Source organism: Pinus tabuliformis, chromosome 8, assembly GCF_031772625.1.
Source record: "Pinus tabuliformis cultivar Carrire ecotype Pingquan chromosome 8, CPIR1, whole genome shotgun sequence".
In the NCBI taxonomy this organism is placed as follows: domain Eukaryota; kingdom Viridiplantae; phylum Streptophyta; class Pinopsida; order Pinales; family Pinaceae; genus Pinus; species Pinus tabuliformis.
The window spans coordinates 753534228-753556819 of NC_142294.1; positions in this window are offsets into that span (position 1 = coordinate 753534228).

Genomic DNA, 22592 nt, shown 5'->3' on the forward strand with positions numbered 1-22592 from the left:
ATCCATCAACTGTGGCAAGAGTAAAACTAACTACACACAATGAGCTTCTTTGCAAAAATAGAATAGTAGTGGCGTTTTGGACTAGCACACTTTCCTGGTCTTTTTCTTTGGGGTTCATTTCTTTTGTTTTTTCTCTTGACCATTTCATTCTTTTGCCCTTTGATTTTTCTTTTAGGGCATACCCTCTTTTCATTTTTTAATTTTTTCATTTCTTTTCATAATATGGAAACCTTTGCAACAGAGAAAGGATGAACATATTTGGGATTTTACCAGTCAATCATGAAATATGACACCTATTATTATAGGAGCATAACAGCTTCCTTTCATGAAAAACATAATCGAGTAGAGGCGATTCTAGAGTGAGTCCATTCATATGTGTGTGGAAATTCTAGACAACATCCATGGCCAAACACATGTATTAAGTTATATTTGTTGACGAATTATCTGGTAAATGATGGATATTTTTCATGTAGAACAAGGATCAAACTTTCACAAAGTTTTTTGAATTTAAAGCATTGGTTGAGAAAGAATCTGGCAAGAAGGTTAAAGCTCTAATGAGTTATAACGGTGGTTGGTATGTCTCAAATTAGTTTAATAACTTCTGTATAGTAGAAGGGATTAAACGGGAGTTGATGAAACCCCATAACCCACAGTAGAATAGAGTGGCCGAGAGGAAGAACAAAAGCATTGTAGGGGAAACACAGGTGATGTTGCATGATTAGGGCATACCACTACACTTGTGTGCTAAGGCATGCAATACAATGGTTTATGTGCATAACCGTCAAATTCTTAGGATGAAGACACCAAGGGAGGCTTATTTTGGTAAAAGGCCAGCTATTGGTCACTTTAGGATTTTTGGGTCATCGGTATATTTCCATGTGACCAAAGATGCATGGAAGAAGATTGAGCCAACATCATAGTTGGAGATATTTGTGAGGTACACTAATACACCTAACAACTATTGAGTGTAATTTCCAACTAGCAGGATGACAATGATTCACAAGGATATCAGATTCGATGAGGAGAAGGCCATGTGAGTTTCCCTTAAGAGGGAGATTGAGCTACATATGGCTGAGAAGATTTTAGATACTAAGGTTGAGGAGCCTTATATTGATGTGGAGTGGCCACATGCAGAGGATTCGAGAGTGGAGATAGCCATTCAAGCAGAGTCATCCAGAGATGGGAGAAAGCGCACCAAAGAGGTTGACAGGTTATTGCATGATGCACAGGAGAATGTTGGAGCACCCACATCTCAATGCAAACAAAGGAGGTCACCTGATAGGTACACTAGATACATGGCTCTTATGATGAGATATGTTGAGATAGAGCCATATTCCTTTGAGGAGGAAGTGCAGCAGTCGGTTTGGGTTGATGCCATGGTGGAGGAATATGACTCCATAATTCGTAACGGTGTTTGGGATGTTGTCCCAAAACGAAAGGACAAGTCCATCGTGAGCTCCCAATGGATTTACAAGGTAACGAAAGTTGTATATGGTAGTGTGTAGAAGCATAAGGAAAGGTTTGTGGCTTGTGACTTCTCACAGGTAGAGGGGATTGACTATGATGAGACCTTTGCTCCTATTGCAAGGTACTCATTGATTAGATTTATATTGGCACTATTAGTGCAGATTGGTTGGAAGATACATCAAATGGATGTAAAGACAACCTTCCTTAATGGCACGATTGAGGAAGAGGTGTACATAGAGCAGCCTAAAGTTTTTGAGACCTTTGACCGTGAGTTGCATGTGTGCTGGCTCAAGAGGGAATTGTATGGGCTACAACAAGTACCCCATGCTTGGTACACGAGGATCAATAGCTACTTCACCAGGTTGGGGTTCACCAAGAGTGAAGTGGATGCGATCCTGTACCACATAGTGGTGGAAGGTAAATTGTTGATCATTGTGTTATATGTCAACAATTTGATTTTGATAGGTGATGATCAGCTGAACAAGTCTTGCAAGGAACTTGTAAGAGAGTTTAAGATGAAGGACATGGGGCTCATGTATTACTTTCTGGGCATGGAAGTATGGAAGGGTGATAGGGAATTATATGTGTCTCAAGTAAAGTATGGCAACGAGATACTCAGAAGGTTCTGGATGGAGAGCAACAAACCGATGGAGACTCCTCTAGCAAGTAACTGGAGGAAAGAGGATGCTACTTCAGGGGAAGTAGTGGAAGATATTATTCACAGGTAGCTTGTCAGTTCACTCATGTATTTGGTTAACATGCAAATGAATATGTGTTATGCAGTTAACCAGCTTAGTCAATCGATGCTCAGGCCTACCAAGTTGTATTGGAAGGCGGTAAAGCATGTGTTGAGATACCTCAAGGGCACTACTCAGTATGGATTGTGGCACCTACAAACAAACGGAATGAAGCTTTAAGGATTCACTGATGAAGGGAGTCCATCCGACAGGAAGAGCACATCAAGAGGGATCTTCAGTATTGGTTCAACAATAATTTTTTGGTACAACAGAAAATAGAGATCTGTTGCACTCAGTTCGGTATAGGCAGAGTACATGGCTACAATTCAGGCAACATGTGAGGCCATCTAGATGAGGAAGAATTTGGTTGGTTTTCTTGGTTAGCAGATGGATACAACTGTGATTTACTGCGATAATCAAATTTGTATCAAACTCTCTGAAAATATAGTTTTTCGTGATCGGTCCAAGCATATTGATATCCAATATCATCATCTCAGAGATTGTGTATTGAGGTGGATTATGTTGTTGGAGTATTTTCCCACAGAGGAGAAATATGCTGACATTTTGACAAAGGCATTGCCAAGATGTAAATTCAAGTTTCAAAAAGACAAGATTGGGTAGCTAATAATCCCTTTCTTGTTGAGAGGGAGCGTTGAGAAATGGAAGTAAGAAATTCCAATTTAATTTGTCTTTGAATTAAATTGTGAATTAAAATTGAAAACTATTCTCATAGAAACTTGTAAATACTTAATTAAGTTTAATTAACCTAATTAGCTTAGGAATTTCGAGTCGGAAGTCTTTTTGTATTGATGTCTATGTTCTCCCTAAATTTTAGGGGTCCAGGATGAGTTTATATGACTTGTAATTAGATAACTCAGTTTGACTGAGTTATGGTCGGTTAAACTAGTTCTAACTATTTGTAGAACTAGTAGAGGTCTAGTAGTGAGTTGGTGCACTAGTGCATCCTCAGTGCTACTCCAGCTAATTGAATATTCTATCATGAGAAAATCATGCATGTCAGTTCAGAGAAAGACCCAGTTAAGAGTGTAGGGATAGTGTACTATCAGTTGTAGAATGATCTGAGTTGTACAAATCATGCATGCAATCGAAAGATGACCTAGTTTTGGATTGTGCACTTATGGAGGAAGGAATTCCCAATTAAATATGGGATATTCCTCACAGGAATTGCACAAGGAAATAGGGGCTCAACGAGCAGCAGAAATTGGTTAAGTGTTGGTCAGTGCAGGCTTGTGAGGCAGAGAGTTGATCATGCTTTGTATTATGACTCAAATTTTGGATTAATGCAGTAGATAATTAGGGTTTTGAGAAATGGATTTCCCTAGAGAAACAATTGTGTTATGTGTCTTTGATTATCTTCCTCTTATCAATTATTGTTTTCATTGATTCTCAGTTTCTTCTATTTAAAGTGTAGAGTAGACTCTTATCCTGCGTTTTATTACATTACATGAGTTGTGCATCTACAAGAAGATCTAAATGACATTTTTGGAGTGGTCATCTTCCTATCTTAGCAGGAACAATGGTTTCAGGATGAATGTGAGTTCATCCATTTCTCCTCTGTTTATAAATATGCATTCTTGTAATCTATGATTCAATGGTAGAGAAAGTGCCACATGCACTACTTGCTAAGATCTATTGGAGATTATGGAAAGTGTTGCCCAATGAATGTATCATTTCAGTAGCATTTACATTGCTCTTTTCATGTTCTCTTCTTATTATTTTGAATGTATTTTTAATTATTATAAACTTTAATTTATCTAAAGTAATTTTGATGCTACTTATGTTATTTATATGTAACTACGATTTGCATTCAATATTATGGAATATAGTTGTGAAATTAAATTAAAACATACTTAAAGCATTAACCATAAATGGTAAATAATTGAATATCCTCTTTGGAGAAATCCTCAAGAAACTAAATTGTATTTTTTCCAATTGAGAAAAATTACAATACAATACATTTAAAGGAATTACAATTTCTTGAACATATTTTTTTTAAATGAAAATTGAAAATGATTGTATTACAAAACTTTTAAAAAAATCTAACCAGAAAACAAGTGCATTACAAAATTTAAAAAAGTATTTAACTTACCATGGATTTTCTCTTTCACTTATGTTACTAAATACATAAAGATGAATAAAATTTATGCGTTTGAAAATTTTCCTGAATTCTATGTTTTTGAAAATATTATTCAATTGTATATTAGTTAAATTTTACATATGCTTTTCATTTTTTCTTTTTGATAATGATGAACTTTTTGGTGTTTGGAAAATTTTTTAATTCTTTATTTTTGGAAACACTATTGGACTATATTAGTAGCACTAAGGGGCCCTCTCCAACTCATATTAAAGTAGAAATGTTGTAATGTAAGTTAGGAGAGGAAGGATGAGAGAGAGGAATTGCAAGAGAGGAGGAGTGAGGGAGGGAATACGAAAGAGATAGAGAGTGAGAAGTGGAGAAAGAGGGAGTGACAAGGGAGAGATGGAGGGAGAGAGCATGTTTAGGGGTGAGAGAGAGACAAAGAAAGAGATATTGAGAGAAGGGGGGAGAGAAAGAGAGAGTGAGTGATATGGTAACATAGTTGGAGAGAGAGAGAGAGAGAGAGAGTGATGGGGGAAGAGAGAGGGAGGTAGGTGAGAAAGGGAGAGAGAAGAAGTACAAGAGAGCGTACTTTACAAAGAGGAGGAGAGAGGGAGGTAGGAGAGAAAGGGAGAGAGAAGAAGTACAAGAGAGCGTACTTGAGAAAGAGGAGGAGAGAGGGAGGGAAGAATAAATGCATAGAGAGTGAGAAGTGGAGAGAGAGAGGGAGTGACAATGGAGAGATCGAGAGAGTGTGTGTATGTTTGAGGGTGATATAAAGAGACAAAGAAGGATATATAAAGAGAATGGGGGAGAGAAGGAAAGAGTAGAGAGGGAAAGATATAGTAACATAGTTGGAGAGAGAGAGAGAGAGAGAGAGAGAGAGAGAGAGAGAGAGTGGGAGGGAGGGAAAGAGAGATGGATTTGGAGAGGGAGAAAGGGAGGTAAGAATAAAGAAATAGAGAGATAAAGGTGGAGAGAGAGATAGGGAGTGATAAGAAAAAGGGAGAGAGAGGGAGTGAGGACAACAAGAGGCAAGAGAGATAGAAGTGGGGCAGAGGGAGAGAAGGGGAAGAGAGAGAGAGGGAGGGATAGATAGATAGATTGGAGAAAGAGAGTGCATGTTTTGGGGGTGATATAAAGAGACAAAGGGAGATAGAGATATAGAAGGAAATTCAAGAGAGGGAAGAAGAGAGAGATGGAGAGAGAGGGAGGGAGGGACAGAGAGATTGATAGATATGGAGTGAGAGAGCGTATGTGTTTGGGGGGTTGAGATAGAGAGAAAAAGAAGGAGAGATAGAGGGATATATATATATATATGGAGGGGAAGAGAGGGAAGAATATTTATTTCACTAGATGCATTCATTTCAACGTGGATGGTGATTTCTAATCCTATTTCATTGCTTGCACTAGATGCATTCATTTCAATGTAGATGTTGATTTCTAATAATATTTGATTGCTTGCACTAGATGCATTGATTTCAATGTAGATGATTTATAATCCTATTTTATTGCTTGCACTAAATGCATTGATTTGAATGTAGATGTTGATTTATAATCCTATTTGATTTCTTGCACTATATGCATTGATTTCAGTGCAGATGTTGGTTCATAATCCTATTTTCTTAGTTGGTTTATAAAACTATTTTCTTACTTTCACTAGATGCATTGATTTGAGTGTAAATGTAGATTTCTAATCATATTTTATTTCTTGCATTAGATGCATTGATTTCAGTGTAAATGTTGTTTTCTAATCTTATTTGATTTCTTGCATTAAATGCATTGATTTCTGTGTAGATGTTGATTTCTGATTTGATGTAATTGGATGTATGATGGTACATTAATTTTAAAAGTGATTGGATTAATATTGTGAATTGATTTCAATGTAAGCATAACAAATTATTGACAATGTGCATTGATTTTTATGTTATAGTAATTCAACCTATTAATATTGGAGAGAAAGAGAGACAAGGTATGATGTTTACTACAATATCTAGAGCCAAATATTTAAATGGTTAACAATTTAACCTGTCATTTTCATATAATCGATATGAAAAGAAGACAAAAATAACAAGGTGACAATTAGAATAGTAGAAGAAAATAGTTTGAGCTTAATCACAATGAAGACTATTTGTAATTTACTATATTCTTATTCTTCATGTTTTCTATCATTCAACACTATTACATTGTCACTTGATATTCAAAATTTTTATTTCATCATTAAAGTTATTCACAATATTTATCATCTCAATAAACTCAAGTAATTAAGCAAATTTAAAATTAAAATGACGAGAGACATATTTAGCATATTTAAAATGATTATATTAATATTAAATGATTTTACATATTATTTATAAAATATATCATATGTTCGTTAGATTTTCTTTGGGCACACGCGACTAAAACAAACCTAGATCCATCTTAACTCTGGATCTATCAAGCACTGAGAGGTATCAAATCTCTCTAGGTGCAAACCTTTCCTCAAGCTTTTTGCTCAAAAAAGAGGTTTTCACCTCAAGATATTTTATCCTTCTCAGGGCTTGATATATCTGGAGTTAATATGGATCTAGGCTGGTTTCATTACACCAATAGGTGCGCTATAAACTAGTATGGGTGTAGATCTCAAGCACAAATGTAAATATGTAATGTTTAACATTTAACATTTAACATTTTTAATCTAATGTCAATCCTATTTAAAAATTAATCTTATTATTATTATGTATAAACACGATATAAATTTAAAATATAAAGAGGTTTACAAACACTCAAAAAAGAGGTGTGGTAAATAAATAAAAATACAAATAAACGAGAGGTATGGTAAATAAATAAAACATATTTTTATTATTTTTATACTTATTCGAGAAGTATGGTAAAAAAAAAACTAGAGTTATGGGAAATAAATAAAAACCTCTTTTTATATTTACTCCATAAACCTTTTTTTATGTACAAAAACTCAAAAAAAGAGGTTTTGTTTAGGTGAAGCGTATGGGCCAAATACCATGGGGAAAATTATTATTAATACCATGGGAAAAATACCATGGGCCAACTACCATATTTATAAAAAGAGGTATGGTAAATAAATAAATATAAAAGAGGTATAAAGAGGTATCGTAAATAAATAAAAATATATCAAATAGGATTAGAAATCAACATCTAATTATATACCAAGCCTATGGGAAAAATACCATGGTAAATAAAAGAGGTATGGTAAATAAATAAAATATAAATAAACTAGAGATATGGTAAATAAATAAACATATTTTTATATTTCCTCCAAAAATCTCTTTATATTTACGAACACTAAAAAAAAATGTTTTATTGGGGTGAAGCATATAAGCCAAATACCATCGGCCAAATTATTACTAGCACAACCACATTAATAAATATGGTTGATAAACATGGATAATCATATATCAACCATATGTATTATTATTTATTTATAAACATAAACATTAATAATTTTATCATTATAAATAATTAATTAACATTAATAATTTTATTATTATTTATAAATTCTAGATTATTAATATATTTTTTTGTAATCTTGGGAGGACTACATCTTTATCATCTTCATCATCTCCAATATATCACCTTGATTAGGGAAGGGAATTGAACGGTGACTTCACATCAAGGTGTGTGTCAAAAGAGCACCATCAAGGTGTGTCTCAACAAAGCACCCAAACACCGTATATATCCAAGGCTCTATGGATATAAATTATTAATATTTAACATTTACTAATATTAATTATTAATATTTAATAATTTGTAATTAGTAATAATTATTACCAAACTTTGTATTATTAATAATTATTACGTATTACTTATTAATAGTTTTTAATTACTATAATGATTAATAATTAATTATTAATATTCTAATATTTAAAAATAATAATATTAACAGTAATAACTAAAGAATCTTTCGGTAAAAATCACATAGAAGAAAATAATTATTGTTGTTATTAATATTTATATTATTTTTAATTATTAATTATCAATAATTAAAAATTAAAAATTAAAAAAAAAAAATTATAATTAAAAATATTAATTATTAATAATTATAAATTACTAGATATTACCAATCGGAATAATATTAAACTAGAGGGATTAATATTATAAATCCAATGTATATAAGCCCTAAGATAAATATTTTAAAACCTAAAAAAAACATGGTTGACCATGGTTGATTTTTATATTGATACAATCTTTGTAACAATGCAACGTTGGACCATGGTTTTCCATCGTTGATCTTTGTCACAATATTACCATGGTTGGCCATGTTGATTTTCATATTGGGAGAGTCTTTCTCACAATGCGACATTAGACCATGATTGGCAATACACTCAAGGGATTAATATTATAAACCGAAGGGAATAATAAACCCAAGGGATTAATACTAAAACCCCAAACGATTATAAACCCAAGGATTAATATTCTAAACCCAAGGTATATATAAACCTTAAGATAAATACTATAAACTTGAAAATAAACATGGTTTACCATGATTGACCATGGTTGATTTTCATATCGACATAATATTCATCACAATGTGACATTCTACCATGCTTGACCATGCTTGACCATGCTTGACAATGGTTGACAATGGATGTCCATGGTTCATTTTCATATTCAGATAATATTTGTTACAATGTGACGTTGGACCATGGTTGACCATGATTATAAACACGAGGTATTTATAATAAACCCCCAATGTTAATAGTATAAACCCTATGAATAATATTATACCCTACGAATATGAACCCTAAAATTAAAAAACCCAAGTGATCGATATTATAAACCCAAGTGAATAATGAACTCAAGAGATTAATATTAAAAATCCCAAGGATTATAAACTCAAAGAAATAATATTAAACCCAAATAATTAATGTCATAAACCCAAGGTATATAAACCCTAACATAAACATCGTTGATCATGGTTTACCATGGTTGATTTTCATATTAACACAATCTTTGTAACAACGTGATGTTGGATCAATGTTGACCATCGTTAACCATGGTTGTCACAATGTGACATTGGACCATGGTTGACCATGATTGATTTTAATATTGGACAATCTTTTTTAAAATGTGACACTGAACCATAGTTGACAATGGTTGATTTCCATATTAAGACAATCTTTGTCACAATGTGACATTCGACCATGGTTGACCATGGTTGATTTCCATATTGAGACAATATTTGTCACAATGTGACATTGGAACATGGTTGACCATGGCTAACGATGGTTGATAATGGTTGATTTCCATAGTGAGACAATCTTTGTCAAAATGTGACATTGGCCCATGGTTGACCATGATTGGCCATGACTTACATTAGCAAGTGATTGGGTGCTCTATTAAGGCTTTTTGATGTGAAGTCAACGCTTCAATTCCCTACCTCTACCAAGGTAATATATTGAACATGTTGAAGATGTAGTCCTACCAAGTTTACAAAAAAAATATTGTAAACCCTTTTAATAATGTTGTACCCTACGAATATGAACCCTTAGATTAAAAGCCCCAAGGGATCAATATTACAAACCCATGGGATCGTAAACCCGCAGGAATAGTATTAAACCCAAGGAATTAATATTATAAATCCAAGGTATATAGACCTTAAGATAAATATTATAAACCCTGAAATAAACATAGTTGACCATGGTTTACCATGCTTGATTTTCATATTGAGATCATCTTTGTCACAATGTGACATTAGACGATGGTTAACCATGGTTGACTATAATTATAAACCCAAGCAATCTATATTAAACCTAAGGGATCGATATTATAAACCTAAGAGAATAATAAAATCATGGGATTAATACTAAAAACCTAACGGATTATAAACCCATGGAAATAATATTAAACCTAAGGGATTAATATTATAAAGCCAAGGTATATAAACCATAAGGTAAATATTATAAACCATTAAATAAACATGGTTGATTTTCATATTGACACAATCTTTGTGACAATGCAATGTTTGACCATTGTTAACCACATTTGTCCCAATGTGATCTGAATTTGAAACTACTTGTAAATTGTTTGCAAGGTATTCAATTCAGAAATATACATGTTTAAAATATTTCCATGTCTTGTAGAACAAAAACAAATGAAATTTTCAGCTGTTCATGACCCATTTAAGCATAGCAGATTTATTTCCTTTTACTGTTTAACACACTAAAACGAATTTGTTCTGCAAAATAAATCAACCACAGATGCAAAAGAAGTTGATAAAGCAGTTCACCCCTCTTGGGCTATGTCTGTTGGGTCCAAAGCCCCCAAATGGGCCTGTCCTTATTTTAATTAATTGCTCAAATTGAATATATAGCTGAATAGAAGCATCTACAAGTGGAATAGATGGTAAAAATGGCTTCAGAACACTTGAATCCTTCAGGATTGACTATTGGATCACCTCCAATGGATACTTGCAACCCTATACAGTCTTCACAATACTGGGCCCTGTTGGCTCCTAGAACTTTCAAGGCTCCAAAACCTCTGCAAATGACCTCATATGGCTATAAGAACTGCACCAATGGCTTTAGAAGGTCGAAAACATCCAAAATAAAAAAAAAAAATTGTCCAAAACCGCCTTTCCTAGCCAAAGTTATGGCCAATTAAAGTTTTCCTCTAGTTATGCCTAGAAACACTCCAGCTAACTTTAGTTGGAGTCCAGTTAGGCCCGCCAAATATGGTGGGCCCACCAATTTTGGCGCTCCTGCCAGAATCTCTGCCAAACGAACTGCAGTTGCATTAAATGTTGGTGGTTTATCTCGGATTTTGTGCCCGGCGATTAGGGGGTTGACCCCACGGTTATGGGCCCGTGGTCATATGGGATGGGGGGCTGGCCCCCTTCGAGCCCCGCCCAATAGAAAGTTAAAAATTTAAATAAACTTTGGTCTACACTCCTTTCAACATTTGCCGTTGTGGCCCAACAGTAAGACAATTTGCTTGTAACATAGAGCTCCTGTGTTCAAATCTTGCCAATGCCAAAATTTTAAATATGCGCTCATATAATGCCTGCTGACGTCATCTTGGGCCACGTGGCAGCCTGTGATTGGTTGCCGAAAAAGAATATTCCCCAAAATATTCCAAGGAATATTCTGTGGAATATTCTTTTAAAATTTTTTTTTTTAAATTCAAAAATTAAGGGTTATTGGGTGATTTTGTTTTTGGCATAACTTTCTCATACGGTGACCGTTTTTGGAACTGTTTGCGGTGCCGGAATTAGGAGGACGAGCACTTTCCAGTCATTCCACTTTGAACTAGTTCTGAGCATTTTAAATTTTGAGCATTTTTTACGACACTTAGGACATGAGCACCTGATCACACCTCCCCATTGGGAAGCTTTTGGACCCCAAAAGCCTTCAACTACCTGTTAAAGAGGTGAGGGTACATCTCCCTCACTCTTTCCACCTCCATCCACTTTTCCTTGTTCTGTTTGCTGCCTTTGAAACCAACCCGAACATAATCTACACTGCCCCTCCTTGAAGTGTGTGTCCTTCTGTCAAGGATTGTATCTTCTTTCAGCGCATCTAAGAATTCTAGTGAGAAATCTTCTATAGATGGTAGCTGAACAACACTTTCATGATCAGCAATCAAAGGAGGTTCATACAAACGTAAGTTCTCCACATTGACAACATAATACTTTTGCATGTAGGAAGGCAAATCTAATTGAAAAGCATTATTTCCAACCTTCTTGAGGATTTTGAATGGAGCATAACGAATAGGCTTCAACTTTTTACCTTCTCCTTGCATCCTTTCCTTACTAATGTACAACCATACCTCATCCCCTTCTTGAAACTTGTGATCGACTCTATGCTTGTCGTGTCTTTCCTTGTACTTGCCTTGACTCTTCTCAAGCTGTTCTTGAATTTGTTGATGTATTTGTTGAATTCTTTCAATGAATGAATGAGCTTTGTCAATATCACTATGTCCCTCAATGGCAACATCTTTTTCAAGAATGAAATCAAGAGGTGATTTTGGCAAGTAACCAAAACAAGCTTCAAACGGTGAGGTGTTTGTGGAAGAGTGCTTGGCATGGTTGTAAGCATGCTGTATGTAGTGCAAATGTTCATCCCAAAGCTTGGGATGCTTGCTGCAATAACCTCTCAAGAGGTGCACAATGGTTCTGTTCACAACTTCTGTTTGTCCATCTGTTTGCGGATGGAAAGCAGTACTTTTCTTCAACTTTGTGTCCATCATCTCCCATAGGTTGGACCAAAAATTCCCCACAAATCTGGAATCCCTGTCACTAATAATGGAAGTAGGCAAACCAAAGTGAATCCATACATGATGAAAAAATAATTCAGCAGTTTGTTCAGCAGTTATAGTTTTCTTACAAGGCATAAGTATACACATTTTGCTGAAACGATCAACTACTACATATAAATAATCATGATGCTTTCTAGATTTTGGCAAACATCCTACAAAATCCATAGAGATGCTCTCCCATGGTCTAGAAGGTACCGGAAAAGGAGTATACAAACCAAGCTTCCTATTGCTAGTCTTGCTTGTAGCACATAATGAACATCCTCTTATGGACCTTGAAACAGAATCTACCATGCGAGGCCAATAGCAATACCTCTGTAGATGTGCAACTGTTTTGCTTACCCCAAAATGGCCAGCAATAAGAGAAGAATGAGCTTCTCTTATGACATTTATTCTCTCCCCCTGTGGTATACACAACTTGCCCAAATGAAACAACAAATTGTTATGCATGTGATAGTCATTTTCCTCTACATGATTCCCTTTACTCAAGTTAGCATACACATTTTAAAGTCATCATTGGATGCATATTGTTCTATGTAACTATCATGTACAATGGAATCATTCTTAAGTAAAGTGTTGGCATTATGATTCAAGTGTTGTCCTTGATGGCAACTCACTCAGAGGTTGGTACAGATGCTCAGAAGTTGGTACAGGAGATGGCAACTTAATCAGAAGACAGATCCTAGTACAGCTTGCCAAGGAAGTTCATACACGCAGGTTTGTTAAGACCAAGTCACGTGTACACGCAGGTTGGCTTCAGAAAAAGTGCGTGTATGTGGAAAAGTACCTTTGGTCCATGGCGGTTAGTCCTTGGAAGTTGTGCCTATGGTTTCGGACCATTATGTCTCGACGGACGTGTTGATCCCTAGTTTCGAGGTTGATGGTATTGTGTTTCTATGGTTTTGGCTCTTGGTATTGAACAAGGCCTAAGGCTATATAAGGAGAAGATCACTAGGCAAAGGAGCATGGATTGTGGGTGTTTGACGCAGTGAGAAGATCTGGTATTGCTGGTTATCTGTTCGGGACGCTTGGCAAGGGTCGGATCTGACAGCAAAGGCAGAAGTAATCATTTCTAGATCTGCACGCGGGTTGCCTTTGGAGAAAGCGCGTATACACGCGGTTTTGGTACAGTGAAGTAGCGTATGCATGATAAGTGTTAATATTTCAGGTTGCTGCTGATTCTGGTGGTTGTTGCAGAGTTCTAGATTCTGGTTTGGGTTCTGTGTTCTTGATGACAGGGTTTCAGTGATTCGGTATTGGGTTGTTTAATGAATTATGATGCAAGTATAAGTTGATGATTGTATTGCGGTAATGTTTGCTTTGTACTCTTGGATCCAGTATGAAAATGTATGAAACGTGGTCCCTGAAGGTTGTAGGGTCAGCACCTACGTACTAGTAAATGGATCAGCTAGTACAAGAGCTGAGGGGGTTGTAGCTCCCTTCCAAAAGTAGTTGGAAAACGAGAGAGGGTTGTAGCCCTCTGCAGGTTGTAGCCTGCGTGCTGGTAAAGGACTGCACCAGTACATTGTAAAAGAAGTTTCTCATTAAAGAAGAAAGAGACAAATTGCAGCAGGTGGTTTTCACCCACATTGGGTTTCCACCTTATATCATGGTGTTCATGTGTGTGGCTTTTGTGTGATGATCTATTCTGTTATACTGCATCTGTTTACTGTTAATATGCTTAATAATATCCTGATGCATTTACTGAAGATAAGATTAACTGAATCATAAGATCTCTGCATATACGCTAGTTGCTTTAGACACAGTCGCGTGTACACGCGGGTTCACTTAACTGAAGTCGCGTATATGTTTCTGAGTATGAAATTGAAAAGTTTTATCTGATCTGATAATACTGATTCACCCCCCCCTCTCAGTATTATTTCCAACAATTGGTATCAGAGCAGGTCCTTCAAAGAAAGCTTGATCGCTTGAAGGAAAAGATCCATCAAATGGCTAATCCAGAAAGAGAGGCACACATCAGGTCACCAGTCTTTGACGAGAACAATTTTACTCACTGGAAGATAAGAACCACTGCATATCTACAGTCGCTTGGAGCAGAAGTTTGGGGAATCGTAGAAGGAGGATACAAATTCCCATCAGCAACTCCTACAGATCCAGCAGAGAAAAAGCAATATGAGCTCAATGCCAAAGTAGTTACTGTCCTATTGAGTACTTTGACTCAATCAAAATTTATGAAGATCATGCATCTCAAATCAGCTAAGGAAATATGGGACAAAATCGTTACAAGCTACGAAGGAGATGATCAGGTAAAAATAGCAAAGCTTCAAACTCTCAGAATCCGATATGAAACTCTTAAGATGCGAAGTAATGAAAGCGTAGCTAATTATTTCCTGCGTATGGATGAGATTGTGAATTGTATGAGGGATCTGGGTGAAGAATTTGAGGAAGTTGTCTTAGTTCAAAAGGTTTTGAGATCTCTGTCTACTAAATTTGATTCTAAAGTATCTGCCATAGAAGAAAAGGAGAATGTGCGGAAAATTACCATGTCACAGCTTCACGGGATCTTAACTGCTTTTGAAATGCGACAAGAGGTACCACCAGAGGCCGCATTCGAAGTGTCAGAGGAAGAAGATGAGGTAAATTTTGTCAAGGATCTTGAACGGGGATCTGGACGGTTCAAAGATAAGCTACCTTTCAAATGTTTTCTATGTGGTAGAGTTGGTCACTATGCTGCTAGATGTCCTCATAACAAAGAAAAGATATATGAAGAAGATGGTAGAAGCTATTATACCCATATTAAAAGTTCATTAAATGATAGTGAGGATATTAGAAGTCTCATGGCACATAAGAAGAAGAATGCTTCATCCAATAATAGCGAGGATATTAAAAGTCTCATGGCACATGAAGAGACGAATGCAGAAACTGAAGAAGTTGCCAAACTAAAAGAACTATTGGAGACAGAAACCAGGGTAAGGGAGAAATTGCAGGATATAGCAAAAGATCAGAGCACAACTATTCAGAGACTTGAATCAAAGATCCTCTCTCTAAAAGAAGATCTTGAAGATCAAGAACATGAAGTGATCAAACTAAAGCGACAAGTGGAAGAAGGGAGAAAAGTTGAAGAAGACCTAAGGAAGAAGTATCTGAAAAAGGAAGAACAACATCAAGTTGAGGTAAATATCTTGAAAGGTAAACTAGAAGAAAAGGATAAGCTTTTACGATTTCAAGATAGTTCTAAAGTCTTGGATGATATTCTTAATAGTCAAAGATCTCCTGCTATCAAGACTGGTCTTGGTTTTCATGAATATGTTGAAGGTGAATCTAGTTCACAAGGTGAGACAAGAAACTCTAATGAGAAATCTGAAATGCTCAAGGAACAACCAAGGAAAGAAATTCCTCAAGGAAGATCCTTTACTCCTAACTATGGACGTGATAGACGATTATTTCCTCCGCTGAATAATGTTGAATGTTATGTATGTCATAATCTTGGACATGTTGCAGCCAGATGCAGAAGTAGAATGGTTCAAGAAAGATCATCGCATCCCAGGTACTTCAGAGGGTATTGCTTTGCCTGCAATGCATATGGACACAAAGCAATTGATTGTGATAGAAGGAACATGAAAAATATAAGGTGCTATACATGCAACAACTATGGGCATAAAGCAAGGGAATGCAGGAGCAGATTTCAAAATTCAAGACAAAAGGACCATACATCATCACAGTTGCAGGAATTGAAGAAGACAGAGACAGAAAGGTGTGGGATAACTCAGTCAGCTGACATAACAGACACAGGGGAATCTGAAAGTGAAATTCAGTATTCCATCCTGCATACGCTTATATAATGAAGACAAGTCGCGTATATACGCGAGTTACAGGCTGCAAAGTCGCGTATATGGAGAAAGGGCAGCAGAACAGACCCAGGTTCAGTCATGGTTGGCTCAGGCTCAGGGGGAGCAGAACAGACTCAGGAAATGGTTCAGACATGGTTGGCTTACACTCAGGGGGAGAATATTCTTCAAATAATGCATTGTTGGCATTATGGTTAGAAGGTGTTGATAAAGTCTATGAAGCTAAATGATACATCTTACTGTTTAGGAATGGTATTGCAGGCTGATGCTTATGGTACAGATCATGATGCTGTTGGTGGCTTTCATAAGTCTTGGTCTAGATATTTCATCACTATGTCATGTATCTCTTTTATGATGTCAAGGTCATGTAACGGCCTATGTTGGTTTCCCCACTATGCCTGGGATGAATGATGAAATGTTCATGTATTATCATGTATCTTCACATGGTTAGGTGGATGAGTCAATATTGGTATATCCCCACTAGGTTGGGTGATGAATGTATGTTGAGTCTTTTGGTGATAGGAAGGTCTTCTATGATGTATAAGTCTTTGTTCTTCTTGAAGAACATCTTTTGCAGATCTTGCCTACAGTCAAGGGGAGCATGAACAGCACAATTCAGCAAGAGCAGGATGGATAGATTGGTACACTTTGGCATACACAAAGGGGGAGCACATTTGGAGATTTCAGCATGTACTCAGGGGGAGTATGGACAGCAGTATGGACAGGAGAGGGTATACCAAAGAAGAGAATATCTTGGTCCACCCTTTGCCCTTGATGTCAAAGGGGGAGAGTGACTTGGTGTGGTGGTTGCCATCAAGTCCAAAGGGGGAGATTGTTGGCATTATGATTCAAGTGTTGTCCTTGATGGCAACTCACTCAGAGGTTGGTACAGATGCTCAGAAGTTGGTACAGGAGATGGCAACTTAATCAGAAGACAGATCCTAGTACAGCTTGCCAAGGAAGTTCATACACGCAGGTTTGTTAAGACCAAGTCGCGTGTACACGCAGGTTGGCTTCAGAAAAAGCGCGTGTATGTGGAAAAGTACCTTTGGTCCATGGCGGTTAGTCCTTGGAAGTTGTGCCTATGGTTTCGTACCATTATGTCTCGACGGACGTGTTGATCCCTAGTTTCGAGGTTGATGGTATTGTGTTTCTATGGTTTTGGCTCTTGGTATTGAACAAGGCCTAAGGCTATATAAGGAGAAGATCACTAGGCAAAGGAGCATGGATTGTGGGTGTCTGACGCAGTGAGAAGATCTGGTATTGCTGGTTATCTGTTCGGGATGCTTGGCAAGGGTCGGATCTGACAGCAAAGGCAGAAGTAATCATTTCTAGATCTGCACGCGGGTTGCCTTTGGAGAAAGCGCGTATACACGCGGTTTTGGTACAGTGAAGTAGCATATGCATGATAAGTGTTAATATTTCAGGTTGCTACTGATTTTGGTGGTTGTTGCAGAGTTCTAGATTCTGGTTTGGGTTCTGTGTTCTTGATGACAGGGTTTCAGTGATTCGGTATTGGGTTGTTTAATGAATTATGATGCAAGTATAAGTTGATGATTGTATTGCGGTAATGTTTGCTTTGTACTCTTGGATCCAGTATGAAAATGTATGAAACGTGGTCCCTGAAGGTTGTAGGGTCAGCACCTACGTACTAGTAAATGGATCAGCTAGTACAAGAGCTGAGGGGGTTGTAGCTCCCTTCCAAAAGTAGTTGGAAAACGAGAGAGGGTTGTAGCCCTCTGCAGGTTGTAGCCTGCGTGCTGGTAAAGGACTGCACCAGTACATTGTAAAAGAAGTTTCTCATTAAAGAAGAAAGAGACAAATTGCAGCAGGTGGTTTTCACCCACATTGGGTTTCCACCTTATATCATGGTGTTCATGTGTGTGGCTTTTGTGTGATGATCTATTCTGTTATACTGCATCTGTTTACTGTTAATATGCTTAATAATATCCTGATGCATTTACTGAAGATAAGATTAACTGAATCATAAGATCTCTGCATATACGCTAGTTGCTTTAGACACAGTCACGTGTACACGCGGGTTCACTTAACTGAAGTCGCGTATATGTTTCTGAGTATGAAATTGAAAAGTTTTATCTGATCTGATAATACTGATTCACCCCCCCCTCTCAGTATTATTTCCAACATAAAGTAACATCACCAATAATAGGCCTTGAAAGCATATCAGAAACCTTATTCAAAGTACCTTTCTTGTACCTTATTACCAAATGGAACTGTTGCAAGAAGCCCATCCATCTGAAGTGTCGTGACTATCGTAACTTGCTTTGTGATTGCAAGTACTGTAAGGGCTGATGGTCGATATGTATAATAGTTTCTTTGCCCATCAAATAGTGTTTCCACTTTTTGACGCTTTGTACCAACGCATACAACTCCTTATCATATGTAGGATAATTTACAACAGCACCATTAAAAGTTTCAGAATGAAAAGCAATAGGCTTACCATGTTGTAGAAGAACTGCACCCATGGCATAATCACTAGCATCGGTTTGTATCTCAAATGGCTATCTCAAATCCGGTAATGCAAGGACCGGAGCTGAACTAATCTTCTCTTTCAAAGATTCGAAAGCTTTTTGCTGCTTGCCTCCCCATTGGAAAGGATGCTTCAAACTTGTCACTGCATGCATAGGAGTTGCTATAGAAGAGAAGTTAGAGATGAACTTCCTCCAATATTGAGCTGCACCCAAAAAACTTCTTACCTCTGTTATGGATTTGGGAGTAGGCCAATTCACAATAGCCTCTATTTTAGCAGGATCTATTCTCAAAGCACCTCCTCCTACTATGTGTCCCAAATAAACCAAAGAAGTCTTTCCAAATTCACACTTTGACATTTTAAGAAATAATTGATTCTTCTTCAAAACATCAAGTACTTTCCTAACATGCATGACATGATCTTCTCTAGACTTGCTGAAAATTAAGATGTCATCTAAGTAGACAATAACGAAATCATCAAGAAAAGGACGCAAGACATCATCCATTACCCGCATAAAAGTTGCAGGTGCATTGCACAAACCAAACGGCATCACAAGCCACTCAAAGAGTCCTTGTTTGGTTTTAAAGGTTGTCTTCCAAATGTCACTTTCTTCAATTCTTACTTGATGATATCCACTGCGCAAGTCTAGCTTAGTGAAATATCGAGCATCTTTCAGCTGGTCTAGCAAATCATCTATCCTTGGGAGTGGGTAAAGATTATTTACCGTTATCTTGTTCAAGGCCCTGAAATCAACACACATATGCCAAGTGCCATCTTTTTTTGGAATCAATACAATCGGTGACCCACATGGTGAAGTACTTGGCCTTATGAAACCCTTGTCCAACAAGTCCTTTATTTGCTTCTTTATTTCAGCATTCTCCATAATAGACATGCGGTACATGCCTATGTTTGGAAGAGGACAATCTGGATGGAAATGGATTTCATGCTGAATCTCCCTCTTAGGAGGCAAACCTGTTGGCTCCTGAAACATCTCATGATATGCATCAACTACATCATACATTTCTGACTTAAGTTTTGGATCACAATTGTCAAATGACTCATGATTCACATCAACCTTGGGCTTAATTATAAGAAGAACAAAATTCTTACTTGAATTGACCAACCTTTTTACCTGTCCTGCATTCACCATCGCTATATTTGTCTTCTTGCGATGAGCTCTAACAATGAACTCCTTTCCATCTTTGAAAAGATGATATTTGTTTTCATGGAGATGAAAGATAGCTTTCTTGTCAAACAAGTAAAGACTTCCCAAAACAATTCCTGCTATATCAAAAGGTACCACATCAAGTTCAACTGTGTCAATAAAATGTGCAGTAATTGCAAAGCGTAATGTGCACTTCCTTGAAACTTGTAAATTTTCATCCTTGCAAATCCATCCAAGTGGATATGGATTCGGATGTGGAACGGTCTCAAGTTTAAGCTGCTTGACCAAGTCCTCTGATATAAGGTTTGCTTGTGACCCACTATCAAAAAGTGTGTCAATTTTAGTATGTTTTGAAATCACCCTCACATGAAACAGTTCAATTCTTTCTTCCTCATTAGGAGCTTGTACATGGCAGTTTGAGGTACTAGTGCTGGCTTGAGTTTCAATTTCTTTTCCCTTCAAGTTTTTCAAACCCATGGCTACAATTTTGGTTTCATCACCTGAATCATCCCCTAAATCATGTGGTGTAGATGTAGTAGCAACAGTTTTCTGTTTCCCTTTGGATTTGTTAGATTGAGGTATTTTTTCAGGATGTAATTTCCAACAGTTTTTCTCCTCATGGCCTAGTTTAGAACAGTGTTTACAGATCACTTTCTCACTCTCCTATTTGACAGATGCATTCTTTTTTCCCTTTCCCTTGGAGGTTTTCTCTTTGTTTTTCCCCTTGGGGGGTTTGTTTCTACCCTCTTCAAATGTGTTTTTTCCCCTTGCCTCTAAATGGGTAGCTTGGACACAAACCTCGTCCAGGCTAGTAGGGTTAAACATCAAGATGGTGTGTCTAAGGTAGCTATGCAAGCCACCAATGTATTTCAGCAAGGTTTCCTGGGTTTGTAAATCTACCCCTAACAAGAGAGCTCTTCTCCTGAATTCTTGGGTGTAGTATTGGACACTCTGACCCTTAAGTTGTCTGAAATTTTGCCAATTCATAATGGCTTTCTGCATGTGAGCAAGAGGATAAAAATGTTTTTTAATGGCTAACAGAAATTCAGGCCAGGTTAAGGTAACCTTACCAAATTTCTTGATCTCCTCTTTAGTCTTGGCCTCCCATCAGATCAATGCTGCTCCATCCATTCTCAAAGAAGCCAACTGAATCTTTGTGGCATCATCATGCATATTATGGATCCTCAAGTAAACTTCCAACTACCTAATCCAGTTTTCAAGCTTTTCTGCATTCACTTCACCATTAAACATAGGTAATTCGAATTTTACATCAAGCTTGAAAAAAGGACTTTTTCCAGAGGATCTATGCTTATGCACAAAAGAAGAAGACAAGGATGAAGAGGAAGAAGGTGACGATGGGGGTGGTGGATCACCATTTCCTCCATGTCCTTTCTTGGAATGATCATCATCCTTCTTACCTCCTGAAGAGCCCTCTCCTTCATGTGGATGTTTGGACCCTTCTCCAGCCAATTTTTCATTTCTTTCTTGGTACAATATCCTCACCATTTCAGTGAGGTCCAAGAAAGCCTTTCTGAAGACTCTTTCTTCTTCTTTTGGATCCATGTCTGCAGGAATTTCTCCTTCATGTGCAAACATTCTTGAAGCTTCTGTTGAGACTCTTGAGGGTGAAATTGAAGGTGGAGGTGATGGCTCTCTGGCCTTCCTTGACTGAGGATTCTCTCATTCTCTAGTCAACTGTCCTTCCCCTCTTTTAAGTTTCAACCTGGTAAGCATCAATACTTGCAAGAGAGTTAGAAGATCTTTGCACAAAACCCTGCTCTGATACCAACTTTATCTGAATTTGAAACTACTTGTAAATTGTTTGAAAGGTATTCAATTCAGAAATATACATGTTTAAAAGATTTCCATGTCTTGCAGAACGAAAACAAATGAAATTTTCAGTTGTTCATGACCCATTTAAGCATAGCAGATTTATTTCCTTTTACTGTTTAACACACTAAAACGAATTTGTTCAGCAAGACATGGAAATCTTTTAAACATGTATATTTCTGAATTGAATACCTTGCAAACAATTTACAAGTAGTTTCAAATTCAGATCACAATGTGACCATGGCTGACCATGAATGAATTTCATATTGAAACAATATTTCTCATAATACAACGTTGTACCATGGTTGACCATAATTGAAAATGGCCAACCATGGTTGATCGTGGCTAGTTTTCATATTGAGAGTATCTTTCTGACAATGCAACATTGAACCATGGCTAACCATGATTGACCATCGTTAATGATGGTTGACTTGGATGTCCATTGTTTATTTTCATATTGAGACGATCTTTGTCACAATGTGACATTAAGCCCAAGCAATTAATGTCATAAACCCAAGGTATATAAACTCTAATAGAAATGTGGTTGGCCATGGTTTACCATGGTTGATTTTCATATTAACACAATAGCTGTAATAATGTGATGTTGGATCATTCTTGACCATGGTCAACCGTGGTTGTCACAATGTGACGTTAGACCATGGTTTTCCGTGATTGATTTTCATATTGGACAATATTTGTTACACTACAACACTGAACCATAACTAAC